This window comes from Schistocerca nitens, chromosome 8, assembly GCF_023898315.1.
Source record: "Schistocerca nitens isolate TAMUIC-IGC-003100 chromosome 8, iqSchNite1.1, whole genome shotgun sequence".
NCBI lineage: Eukaryota > Metazoa > Arthropoda > Insecta > Orthoptera > Acrididae > Schistocerca > Schistocerca nitens.
The window spans coordinates 620,894,268-620,907,474 of NC_064621.1; the positions used below are offsets into that span (position 1 = coordinate 620,894,268).

The following is a 13,207-nucleotide window of genomic DNA, read 5'->3' on the forward strand; positions in this document are numbered from 1 at the left end:
CCGTATCCCACGACGATTCTGATTACCGGGCAACGGTGCTACCAAAACGCTAAGAACTTCTTGTGGAGGCAGTCACACATTTTATCGTACTTCCGGTAGTCAGTGATTCTTTCGCCCTTGTTAGCAGTTGAAAGTTCTTGGTCATATAAGAAACATCTTTAATTCATTTATGAAACAGTCGAACATACCTGCTCATCGGTTTGTATTCGATGGATTTGTCTCGTGATCTTCGTAGTTGATTATGAAATTATGAATCTTTCCATGAAGATTCCTTCCTTTGTAAATTTCATGCACAGCGCTTCTTTGTCCCCTTCTTTTCCTAAGCTGAGCTAATTTTGTCGAGTTGCAACATTCTCCAGTTTATGGACGCCGTTCTATAGGGACAGCTGGTCGGCTCTAGTAGCCATCTTGTAGAGAGAGCTGATCACTTGCAAGTAGGACACCCGATCGGATCGCCCGAAGGTGCTGCTTCTGGATGGAGTGTCTCCTAGCCACATGTAGTGCGCTGCCTGTCGCTTCTGAAGCTTGAGGAGGACTCGGCCTTACGCCACTCATCGCGTTTAATAATGTTAATGTTAATGTTAATGTGTGTGAAATCTTATGGGACTTAACTGCTAAGGTCATCAGTCCCTAAGGTTACACAATACTTAAGCTAAATTATCCTAAAGACAAACACATACACCCATGTCCGAGGGAGGACTCGAATCTCTGCCGGGACCAGCCGTACTGTCCGGTACTGCAGCGCCTTAGACCGCTAGGCTAATCCTGCGCGGCTTGCGTTTAATAACCATCCGTAAGTGTCAAATACTCTCACTTGCGTCCCAAGTGGGCTACTAACTAAAACATGCAGTATGTGTGTTCTTCTCGTAAGGTAGTCGTGTGCCGACGCAGGTTATTGGTCATGTGGTCCACTTACATACAGCAAAACTTCTTGAGACGAAATACAAATGTGGAAAACGAATTATCTCTGACGAGTTTACAACTTACGGCCTACACCGATTTTCCTAACCCAGTCTACGGTACTTTTCCAATCGGCGGTTGTTTTGTACGCAAGGCCTGTGGAAATAATCTGTTCGGTTACCGATTCAGTCAGAACGACTGCTTTTCTTCACTTAAATATGGGACATGGATAACTTCTTGGTCAGTCTAATCCTTCCTCATTCCTTCTGCTGAACAAAACGTCACCTCGTCCAGCTTATTCGAAATAGGAAGCTGACCAACAAATCACGCTTCTAATCCATTGAGCGAATATTTGATCATTTACTTTCTTCTTTATTTATTCTGGCAGGATTAGGGCCATCAGAACCGGCCTTACCTCTAGCCAGGCAATCTTTATAGCTGCATTATGTTCACAACGACGAACAGCAATTGTAACTTCGTTTCTTCATGCACTATTAGCATTAATTTCCGAATACAAGAGCATGTACTCCCATAGTTCGTTAGTAATGATCATCATTTAAAGACATGTAATGCATGATTATAACGAAATATTCAAGAACAGTATTGTAAAATTCTGTAGCAGAAACGCTGGCCAAGTCGGGGATTTTGCATTGTGTAAAATCCAAAGAGTTTATTGAGAGTATGCCTTCAGAAGGTAATTTACAAGAATGAATGGCTATAGAACGCAAGTCTGATATATATCGTTAGGTGCCCGAGCGTACAATAGGCAATCATTCTTGAAAATTACCCCTTAGAATCTGTGTGGCTCGAGCCCACATACGGAGAAATAGCAGAGAGTTGAAAGCGAACAGTGGTCAGGCGTGGACAGTGTGTGACTGTGCTAGTGTGTGTCATGAACATCATTGTGCGTGCAAGGTTTCTAAAATGTGGCAAGATATTAGAAATTTTCAATGAGCGAGCATGTATTTCGTCACAGCACATTATGTAATCATGAGGAATTTGCAGATGGAATAACGCAAGAAGAGTATTGTGTGGCCAGAGCTAATACAATTCGCTCGTTACTGAAGGAAGAGTCTGTTGGCAATTATTGCTACCACAATATGCATTACGCCGAACCATTTGCGACTCATCACAAAGTAAGCCTGTGCTATTTTGTAGTGTAGTTTTGTATAAGACTTGCCAGTGTCGTGGATCTAGCTACAGAGAACATTATAGTAATTTGGTTAACCTTTAGTTTGCTTCAGTGTTACTGATTTACCCAAACCATCAGCAACAATAGGATCCTTTCTTATCACCATCATTACAATGGAGTGTCACGTTATTAAAAGAAATATTGTCTGGTTTTAAACAAAAAATTGCACTTACCACTGAAAACTTAAAATTAACTGATTCAGAGGATAGACGCAACGATAATTAAATGCAATTCATGTTGTATTGAGGCAGCTTAACTGTATCCTATGCTGATCAAAAAATTAAGTGCATAATAAGAAATTAATTTCAAACTTACTTACACTTAATAAAAGTGATTATATTTTCTGTGTATAATATGTGTATTATGTAACCTTGGCTCTACTGATTTCTTCATTGTTTATTGTGTTTACTGCTCTTTGTCGAATGAATTACTGTTGGTTTCCACTGATTCTAAAATGTCTTTTACAGTAACAGTTAACTTTAATTTCCATATTTTTGTACATGGTATTTTCAGTTGAGCTTCCATGTGTGCAGTTAGTATTGCCATCTAAAGCTATTTCAGTATTGGTTACATAACATCAGTTACAAACAGGCATAGATAATTTCACAACTTTCGCTCAAACGTAAACCTGCGACGTATTTATTGTTCAGTAATCAGTTTTCCAGTCAATCTGTTACGTAACTGATTTTGAACTTAGCTACCTAGAGAAAAATAATTAGTCACGATACTAAGATCTGTTACCGATCGTTGTCGTTCAGTTTAAGTATTTATTGAACAATGATCAAGTTATCATCTGCGGCCATTCGTTCGGTTAGCATTTATTCTTAGAAAGTGATGCCCTTTCTGTCCTTAACGAAACAGTAGGTTATGTGGGTTACTACTGTACCGAAGGGTGTGGGTAGGTTATAAGTTGTTACAAAAAGACTTATATTGGTATGTGACACAACCCTACCGTCAGAAAATGTTTCCTTTTTTTCGGTTTTCATTGATGTAGCTGCGACTTATGAAAATGTGAAAATCACAGCACTGGAAGAATCTTCTTTCCGTCGCATTACCTCTGAAACTAATCTGTGGAATTGATTATTTGCATTCAGAAAGAAGAATCTGTGTTAAGTACAATGGAAATGCCATCGGGCCTCCGGTAGTCGAGAATGGTCTCCCTCAGGGAGACACACTGATACCTCTCCGGTACAGAGTGTATACGCGAGACCTTGAAAAGTGTTTCGCGTCAAGAGTATCCAGCTGACAGATCGTTCATGATGCTTGCCTGTATTAAGGCGCTTATTTCGCAGAAAAAAAAATATGGACCATGCTGTATCAGATCTTAGAATTTGGTTGAAAGAGAATAAACCGGAGGTAACCACAGAAAAATCATCGATATTTTCACACGAAGATGAGTTCCACGTTGCCCGGATAGTATTAGAGTTGGTGGAATAAACATCCCACTCAGGAGTCCAGCTAAGTTTCCAAGCAAGAGAATTGATTCGAGAGTAACGTGGAGACCTCACATAAATGATATTCCTTCTAAGATAGAACTTACTCTAAAAATAAACAAAGCTCCACCCAAATAGGCCATGAAGGCCCAACGGTACCGACCGGCCGCCGTGTCATCCTCAGCCCACAGGCGACACTGGATGCGGATATGGAGGGGCATGTGGCCAGCACACCGCTCTCCCAGCCGTATGTCAGTTTACGAGACCGAGGCCACTACTTCTCAGTCATGTAGCTCCTCAGTTTGTCTCACGAGGGCTGAGTCCACCGCGCTTGTCAACGGCGCTCGGCAGACTAGATGGTCACCCATCCAACTGCTAGCCCAGCCCGACAGCGCTTAACTTTGGTCATCTGACGGGAACCGGTGTTACCACTGCGGGAAGGCCGTTGACTCTAAGACAGAGACAAGAATGAATATACCTCATATAAATGATATTTCTTCTGAGATAGAAACAAGGATGAATGTATTGAGAGCAGTCTTCGATTATGGGTGTAAATGTTACCATGGGGGCAGGAATTTCGATATCGAAGCTGAACAAACTTCATCATCGCTGTATTCAAATATGCTTTGAGCCATGCTATCCACTGCTACAAATGCTCTCTTTGTTAAGGTAGTGGAAGCCCGACAGAGTATCAGAAGGGAAAAACTCGTGAATGATTTCATTTCAAATCGAAGCCCGCAGACAGGACAATAAACGGCATAACGAAATATCTGTCAGACACCGAAAAATTTTAAATATTTCTCTGGAAATAGAAGAAGCCAGTGATTATGAAATCTCTTGAAAGGTGGACCTTGTATGAAAACAAAACACAGAAATACGATATCTTACCGGAATTCCTAGTCCCATTCATCTTCCGAGAAGGAAAGGTATTAATCTTTCATAATTTCATACAATATAAACATTCTCTAAATGTGAAGACTGAAATCAACGTTTTGCTCAGTACTATCTTCCTGAATTCACCGAAGATTTATACGGAGAGATTGAAAACCATCGACGGCGACAAAGTAGCGTGTGCAGTATGCAAGTCCGCAGAAAATTATCAAGCCCTATAGTTTCCATCTAACACAGCAAAAATCTATTACAAGGAACCATAAAATACGGTAGATCTTGCATACGAAGCTGTATGGTGATAATAACCAGTTCTCCAAGTGTAGAAAAAAGAGCCTTAAAAACAAAAGGGACAAAAAGTGTGTCGTCTATAATTACAGCTATTACTAAAGAAGTCTTTCCAAACAAGCAGGAATGAAGTGGTAGACAGCTTAGCAAAGCGAGGAAAGAACATAGGTCAAATCCTAAATGATAGATTGCCTTCTGAAGAAACGCTGAGCTTAATGGATGAAAAGTCGAGAAATGACTGGCAGACGGAATGAGATTTGACCGAGATAACAAAACGAGTACATGTCCAGCTGCTGGCTAAAATAGCGTTATCCATTTGGTTTACTGACTGGAACAGGAACAGACGATTAATAACAACTAATACCACGCATGCGCTTAAATCAAGGCAAATTCCTAACTCAACTGTTCTGAAAAGTATTCTAGGAACGTCCATTACGTGATTTATGCAGTGAAGAAGGAGATGTGATTCATCTACCGTTTTGTCTACCAGATGCGAGTCACAAAAAAATCTTTTATCAGAGTACCGGTTAACGCAAGGTTACTCTTGCAGTTTTTTTGTCAACCCAAAACAGTGCAGTAGCATCAAATCTGATGTTCATCCACTAAAATATGTGCAACCTAACTACCTAAAGATACAGTGCACATGATATGTGAATTTCTGTTCTTATTATTATCGTATAATCACATCATGAGCAGTTTACAGTGGCGATATATACCAAGTCACAGCTGCAAAATACTAACGCGAATTCTTTACAGACGAATGGAAATACTGATAGAAGCCGACCTCGGGGAAGATCAGTTTGGATTCCGTAGAAATGTTGGAACACGTGAGGCAATACTGACCCTAAGAGTTATCTTAGAAGAAAGATTAAGGAAGGCAAACCTACGTTTCTAGCATTTGAAGACTTAAAGAAAGCTTTTGACAATGTTGTCTGGAATACTCTCTTTCAAATTATGAAGGTGGCAGGGGTAAAATACAGGGAGCGAAAGGCTATTTACAATTTGTACAGAAACCAGATAGCAGTTATAAGAGTCGAGGGGCATGAAAGGGAAGCAGTGGTTGGGAAGGGAGTGAGACAGGGTTGTAGCCTATCCCTGATGTTATTCATCTGTATATTGAGCAAGCAATAAAGGAAACAAAAGAAAAGTTCGGAGTAGGTATTAAAATCAATGGACAAGAAATAAAAGCTTTCAGGTTTGCCGATGACATTGTAATTCTGTCAGAGACAGCAAAGGACTTGGAAGAGCAGTTGAACGGAATGGACAGTGTCTTGAAAGGAGGGTATAAGATGATCATCAACAAAAGCAAAACGAGGATAATGGAATGTAGTCGAATTAAGTCGGGTGAAGCTGAGGGTATTAGACTAGGAAATGAGAGTTTCTGAAGAAGAGAAATTTGTTAACATCGAGTATAGATTTAAATGTCAGGAAGTCGTTTCTGAAAGTATTTGTATCGTGTGCAGCCATGTATGGAAGTGAAACATGCACGATAAATAATTTAGATAAGAAGAGAATAGAAGCTTTCGAAATGTGGTGCTACAGAAGAATGCTGAAGATTGGATGGGTAGATCACGTAACTAATGAGGAGGTATTGAATAGAATTGGAGAGAAGAGGAGCTTGTGGCACAACTTGACTAGAAGAAGGGATCGGTTGGTAGGACATGCTCTGGGACATCGAGGGATCACCAGCTTAGTATTGGAGGGCAGCGTGGAGGGTAAAAAGCGTAGAGGGAGACCAAGAGGTGAATATACTAAGCAGATTCAGAAGGATGTAGGCTGCAGTAGGTACTGGGAGATGAAGAAGTTGCACAGGATAGAGTAGCATGGAGAGCTGCATCAAACCAGCCTCAAGACTGAAGACCACAACAACAACAACATATACCAATCATTTATTCATACCCTCATGCTTCAGATTCAGAACGCTGTAGGTTGCGGGTAGTTACTCGGAGATGAAGATGCTTGCACAGAATAGAGTGGCGAGGAGAGCTGCATCAAAGGATCAGTCTTCGGACTGAAGACCACAACAACAAGAATTTTTTTTGTAAATAATGATTCACGATGTGTATAGTAAAATATGTTGTTGTGGTCTTCAGTCCTGAGACTGGTTTGATGCAGCTCTCCATGCTACTCTATCCTGTGCAAGCTTCTTCATCTCCCAGTACCTACTGCAACCTACATCCTTCTGAATCTGCTTAGTGTATGCATCTCTTGGTCTCCCCCTACGATTTTTACCCTCCACGCTGCCCTCCAATACTAAATTGGTGATCCCTTGATGCCTCAGAACATGTCCTACCAACCGATCCCTTCTTCTGGTCAAGTTGTGCCACAAACTCCTCTTCTCCCCAATCCTATTCAGTACCTCCTCATTAGTTATGTGATCTACCCATCTAATCTTCAGCATTCTTCTGTAGCACCACATTTCGAAAGCTTCTATTCTCTTCTTGTCCAAACTATTTATCGTCCATGTTTCACTTCCATACATGGCTACACTCCATACAAATACTTTCAGAAAAGACTTCCTGACACTTAAATCTATACTCGATGTTAACAAATTTCTCTTCTTCAGAAACGCTTTCCTTGCCATTGCCAGTCTACATTTTATATCCTCTCTACTTCGACCATCATCAGTTATTTTGCTCCCCAAATAGCAAAACTCCTTTACTACTTTAAGTGTCTCATTTCCTAATCTAATACCTTCAACATCACCCGACTTAATTCGACTACATTCCATTATCCTCGTTTTGCTTTTGTTGATGTTCATCTTATACCCTCCTTTCAAGACACTGTCCATTCCGTTCAACTGCTCTTCCAAGTCCTTTGCTGTCTCTGACAGAATTACAATGTCATCGGCGAACCTCAAAGTTTTTATTTCTTCTCCATGGATTTTAATACCTACTCCGAATTTTTCTTTTGTTTCCTTTACTGCTTGCTCAATATACAGATTGAATAACATCGGGGAGAGGCTACAACCCTGTCTTACTCCCTTCCCAACCACTGCTTCCCTTTCATGCCCCTCGACTCTTATAACTGCCATCTGGTTTCTGTACAAATTGTAAATAGCCTTTCGCTCCCTGTATTTTACCCCTGCCACCTTTAGAATTTGAAAGAGAGTATTCCAGTCAACATTGTCAAAAGCTTTCTCTAAGTCTACAAATGCTAGAAACGTAGGTTTGCCTTTTCTTAATCTTTCTTCTAAGATAAGTCGTAAGGTCAGTATTGCCTCACGTGTTCCAATATTTCTACGGAATCCAAACTGATCTTCCCCGAGGTCGGCTTCTACTAGTTTTTCCATTCGTCTGTAAAGAATTCGTGTTAGTATTTTGCAGCTGTGGCTTATTAAACTGATTGTCCGGTAATTCTCACATCTGTCAACACCTGCTTTCTTTGGAATTGGAATTATTATATTCTTCTTGAAGTCTGAGGGTATTTCGCCTGTTTCATACATCTTGCTTACCAGATGGTAGAGTTTCGTCAGGGCTGGCTCTCCCAAAGCCGTCAGTAGTTCCAATGGAATGTTGTCTACTCCGGGGGCCTTGTTTCGACTCAGGTCTTTCAGTGCTCTGTCAAATTCTTCACGCAGTATCGTATCTCCCATTTCATCTTCATCTACATCCTCTTCCATTTCCATAATATTGTCCTCAAGTACATCGCCCTTGTATAGACCCTCTATATACTCCTTCCACCTTTCTGCTTTCCCTTCTTTGCTTAGAACTGGGTTGCCATCTGAGCTCTTGATGTTCATACAAGTGGTTCTCTTATCTCCAAAGGTCTCTTTAATTTTCCTGTAGGCAGTATCTATCTTACCCCTAGTGAGATGAGCCTCTACATCCTTACATTTGTCCTCTAGCCATCCCTGCTTAGCCATTTTGCACTTTCTGTCGATCTCATTTTTGAGACGTTTGTATTCCTTTTTGCCTGCTTCATTTACTGCATTTTTATATTTTCTCCTTTCATCAATTAAATTCAATATTTCTTCTGTTACCCAAGGATTTCTACTAGCCCTCGTCTTTTTACCTACTTGATCCTCTGCTGCCTTCACTACTTCATCCCTCAAAGCTACCCATTCTTCTTCTACTGTATTTCTTTCCCCCATTCCCGTCAATTGTTCCCTTATGCTCTCCCTGAAACTCTGTACAACCTCTGGTTCTTTCAGTTTATCCAGGTCCCATCTCCTTAAATTCCCACCTTTTTGCAGTTTCTTCAGTTTTAATCTACAGGTCATAACCAATAGATTGTGGTCAGAGTCCACATCTGCCCCTGGAAATGTCTTACAATTTAAAACCTGGTTCCTAAATCTCTGTCTTACCATTATATAATCTATCTGATACCTTTTAGTATCTCCAGGGTTCTTCCATGTATACAACCTTCTATCATGATTCTTAAACCAAGTATTAGCTATGATTAAGTTGTACTCTGTGCAAAATTCTACCAGGCGGCTTCCTCTTTCATTTCTTAGCCCCAATCCATATTCACCTACTACGTTTCCTTCTCTCCCTTTCCCTACACTCGAATTCCAGTCACCCATGACTATTAAATTTTCGTCTCCCTTCACTATCTGAATAATTTCTTTTATTTCATCATACATTTCTTCAATTTCTTCGTCATCTGCAGAGCTAGTTGGCATATAAACTTGTACTACTGTAGTAGGTGTGGGCTTCGTATCTATCTTTGCCACAATAATGCGTTCACTAAGCTGTTTGTAGTAGCTTACCCGCGTTCCTATTTTCCTATTCATTATTAAACCTACTCCTGCATTACCCCTATTTGACTTTGTGTTTATAACCCTGTAGTCACCTGACCAGAAGTCTTGTTCCTCCTGCCACCGAACTTCACTAATTCCCACTATATCTAACTGTAACCTATCCATTTCCCTTTTCAAATTTTCTAACCTACCTGCCCGATTAAGGGACCTGACATTCCACGCTCCGATCCGTAGAACGCCAGTTTTCTTTCTCCTGATAATGACATCCTCTTGAGTAGTCCCCGCCCGGAGATCCGAATGGGGGACTATTTTACCTCCGGAATATTTTACCCAAGAGGACGCCATCATCATTTAATCATACAGTAAAGCTGCATGCCCTCGGGAAAAATTACGGCCGTAGTTTCCCCTTGCTTTCAGCCGTTCGCAGTACCAGCACAGCAAGGCCGTTTTGGTTATTGTTACAAGGCCAGATCAGTCAATCATCCAGACTGTTGCCCTTGCAACTACTGAAAAGGCTGCTGCCCCTCTTCAGGAACCACACGTTTGTCTGGCCTCTCAACAGATACCCCTCCGTTGTGGTTGTACCTACGGTGCGGCTATCTGTATCGCTGAGGCACGCAAGTAAAATATCGATTAAGCAATATCTTAAAAAAGAAAAGAAAAAAATAACCGGAGTTTAAGTTAGTTCATGAAACCTAAAACAACAAATATTACAATCAGATAGATTTAAGCCGAGGGCGGTTGGGGAGAAAGAGAGAGAGGAACATCACGACAATACAAATAATGAAGAGAGGGGGAAAAAGGATGCATGATGAGCTCAGATACGAACAGAGAAGGAGGTGTGCTTGTGTGAGGCTGTTGGCCTCTGTTTTACTGGCAGAGAAAACTGAGTACGTGTGATAATTTTTAGGGAGAAGTTACGACGGTGACAAAAGGAACAGTGTTTCAGCTTTATAATGAATGGAAAGCGGCGCGGCGCTGAAGTGTGCTCAGAGTCCGGGTCAGCGGCATCAGGGAATGAGTTTGCGACCGTTTCTGTTTCGTGGACGAGCACGCAACTACGACATCGACAGGTAGAACGGTATTTCAAAATCGATTCTGGCGTGTTTACGTGGACCAACCAGAAGCGGTATTGAGAAACTTGTTTGTGGGGAACGTACACGGAAGCGCCACGCGAATACCGAGACAGATGGACAACGGCTCATCGCGTATTTTGAAATCTGCACCGACCTGTTAGCCTGATGAGGCGGTGGCGATGACGCAGCTGACTTCTCGGCTGATTACCTGTGACGTCACATTACGGTGTCCTCCGCGGTGTGCTATTCGGCGGGCGGGCGGGCGCACTTGCTGCGACGTGGCGCGCTATTCGCGGCCGACTGCTGACTGCGGCTATTCGCGGCCGCCTGCTCCTCGAAACGCAGGTGGGAATTCCCTGCCTCCGACCCGTCGTCCTTGACAGCGGAAGCCCCCTCCGGCCCACGGGTTCCAGCTGGCGGCCTCTGTCCACTGCAGTTTGCCGGCGCCGAGGCGAGTGTTGGCGCAGTGCTGCGGTGGCGTGTTAAACTTCCCACCGCCGGAACTTTCCTCCGTAACCAGTTTACCCGGTGATCCCTGGCCCACCTGGATTAAGAGCTTTGGCCTCCTTCCACTGAACCTCAACTCCAGCGTGACTGTCGGTCGCTTTCTTTTGCTTCGTTCTCCATACTGCAATCAGGTAAAAAGTTTCGATTCATCTGTGCGTAACAAATGATCGCTTACAAGGGAAGGCCACGATGTTGGGATGACAAATTTACTTCAAACTTTCTCCATCTTTGCTGATATTCTTCACGGGTTTGCACCCGGATCATGTCGTCGTCCAGACGGACCAGTTGGCCGCCATCTTCAGGTGTGTTAATGCTCGTGCACTGCCTCGCCGGAAACTGAATTCCGGCCATTTTTTTTCCCTTTGTGTATTTCGATTCGCCCCCCCCCCCCGAAGGGGGTGGGATGGCAGCAGCGTATTACGCTGCTCTGCAGCCTACAGACTTTTTAAAACGTAAGAAAGAAGATAAGAAACAATAAAATCAGGCGATAAAACGGTGACTGAAATTGTAAAACGACGGAAAATTGTGGAAAGTTAAAACATAAAGCAAAGGTTTGGCAAAACTAATAAAATACACAGGAAGCAGACAGGGAACATAGTAGACAGACAATTAAAAAACATGGCGACAGTCTGGTTTCTGTTCGCAAGAGATATAAATATCACCCAGCGACAGTACGATGTCTGTTCGCAACACTTCAGAGAAGACACACAACACTGAACACTCACTGTAAACACTGTACTAAAATGTCGGCACTAAGATAACACACCATAGCCGAGGACAGATGGGGGGGGGGGGGGGGAACCTAGGCAGATGGGGCGGGGGGGGGGACAAGGAGTGAGGAGAGGAAAAACGAAAGTGGGGGAACCAAAGGAGGGCGAGGACTCATAAAGGGGGGAGGGGCAGGGCAGACGCGAGAGGGAATGGGAAAAGACAGAGGAGGGATATGCAAATGACTCGGGAGAGAGAAGGGGGGCAGAGAGAAGGTAGGTGGGGGAAAAAAAAGAGGATAGAAGGGAGGGTGAGAGGGAGCCCAGCAAAAAGATGGAGGAAAGGAGGGGGGGTGAGGATCAGAGTTGATACGAGGGATAAATGGAGGGAGAGAGGGCATCATCTGGGAGGGGGATGGAAGCCACTTTGGGAAAGGAGATGAAGGGTGGAAGATTCCGGCCACAACGACGGAAACCTATATACACCACGTACAGAGCACCGTGCGTGCGCGCCGGCCGAAGTGGCCGTGCGGTTAAAGGCGCTGCAGTCTGGAACCGCAAGACCGCTATGGTCGCAGGTTCGAATCCTGCCTCGGGCATGGATGTTTGTGATGTCCTTAGGTTAGTTAGGTTTAACTAGTTCTAAGTTCTAGGGGACTAATGACCTCAGCAGTTGAGTCCCATAGTGCTCAGGGCCATTTGAACCATTTTTTTTGTGCGTGCGCGAGATGATGGACAGCGCCTCCTGGCGGCAAGTAGACACGCAGCGTGCCGGTGGGAGAAGACGGCAGAAACGATAAATCGCCACATCACTAGTTGGAAGGATCCAATGATCGAAAAGAAGACCGTGGATGTTTAATGTCGGACAAAATGGGATTCCATATTTTACTTAGAGCAAAACCTTTATCAGTGTTAATAATATTACTTGATAATCTAATTTCAATGGATTCTTTAAGAAAACATACCCAATAGAGAGAAGCAGGAGCGATCAATTGTGTCTTGTCATACATCATCCTGTGTCCTCTTTTAAGGCAATGTTCCGCCACTGCCGACGTCTCAGGCTGGAACAACGGAGTGTGCCGATGATGTTCCACACACCGCTCCTGAATAGTTCAATACTTTGACCAATATACTTCTTTCCACAGTGACCCCGGGCTACCTCAAGCAAAAATTATCTTTAACTGAGCCAAGAAGGGCTCTAGTCTTGGCCACCGTCCCAAAAACACTTTCAATATCTACACTACTATTCATTAAAATCGCTACACCAAGAAGAAAAGCAGATGATAACCGGGTATTCATTGGACAAATATATTATACTAGAACTGACATGTGATTACATTTTCACGCAATTTGGCTGCATAGATCCTGAAAAGTCAGTACCCAGGACAACCACCTCTGGTCGTAATAACGGCCTTGACACGCCTGGGCATTGAGTGAAACAGAGCTCGGATGGCGTGTACAGGTACAGCTACCCATGCAGCTTCGACACGATACCACAGCTCATCAAGATTAGT

General features: G+C 43.0%; 1 protein-coding gene and 1 pseudogene across 3 annotated transcripts in view; both read right to left on the bottom strand.

The window, feature by feature from the left end:
* LOC126198782 (probable cytochrome P450 6a13) overlaps window positions 1–10,780 on the bottom strand; it is a 133,397-nt gene extending 122,617 nt beyond the window's left edge. For 2 of the 3 annotated variants that reach the window (XR_007540099.1, XM_049935346.1), the window contains exon 1: window positions 10,688–10,773. The gene's annotated coding sequence lies outside the window, so the exon portion shown is untranslated. Of the gene's footprint in view, window positions 1–10,687 lie in introns of all 3 variants that reach the window. The other variant, XM_049935347.1, reaches the window with a different exon arrangement.
* On the bottom strand, window positions 3,858–3,975 carry LOC126199827 (5S ribosomal RNA; annotated as a pseudogene).
* Window positions 10,781–13,207: the final 2,427 nt, after the last annotated feature.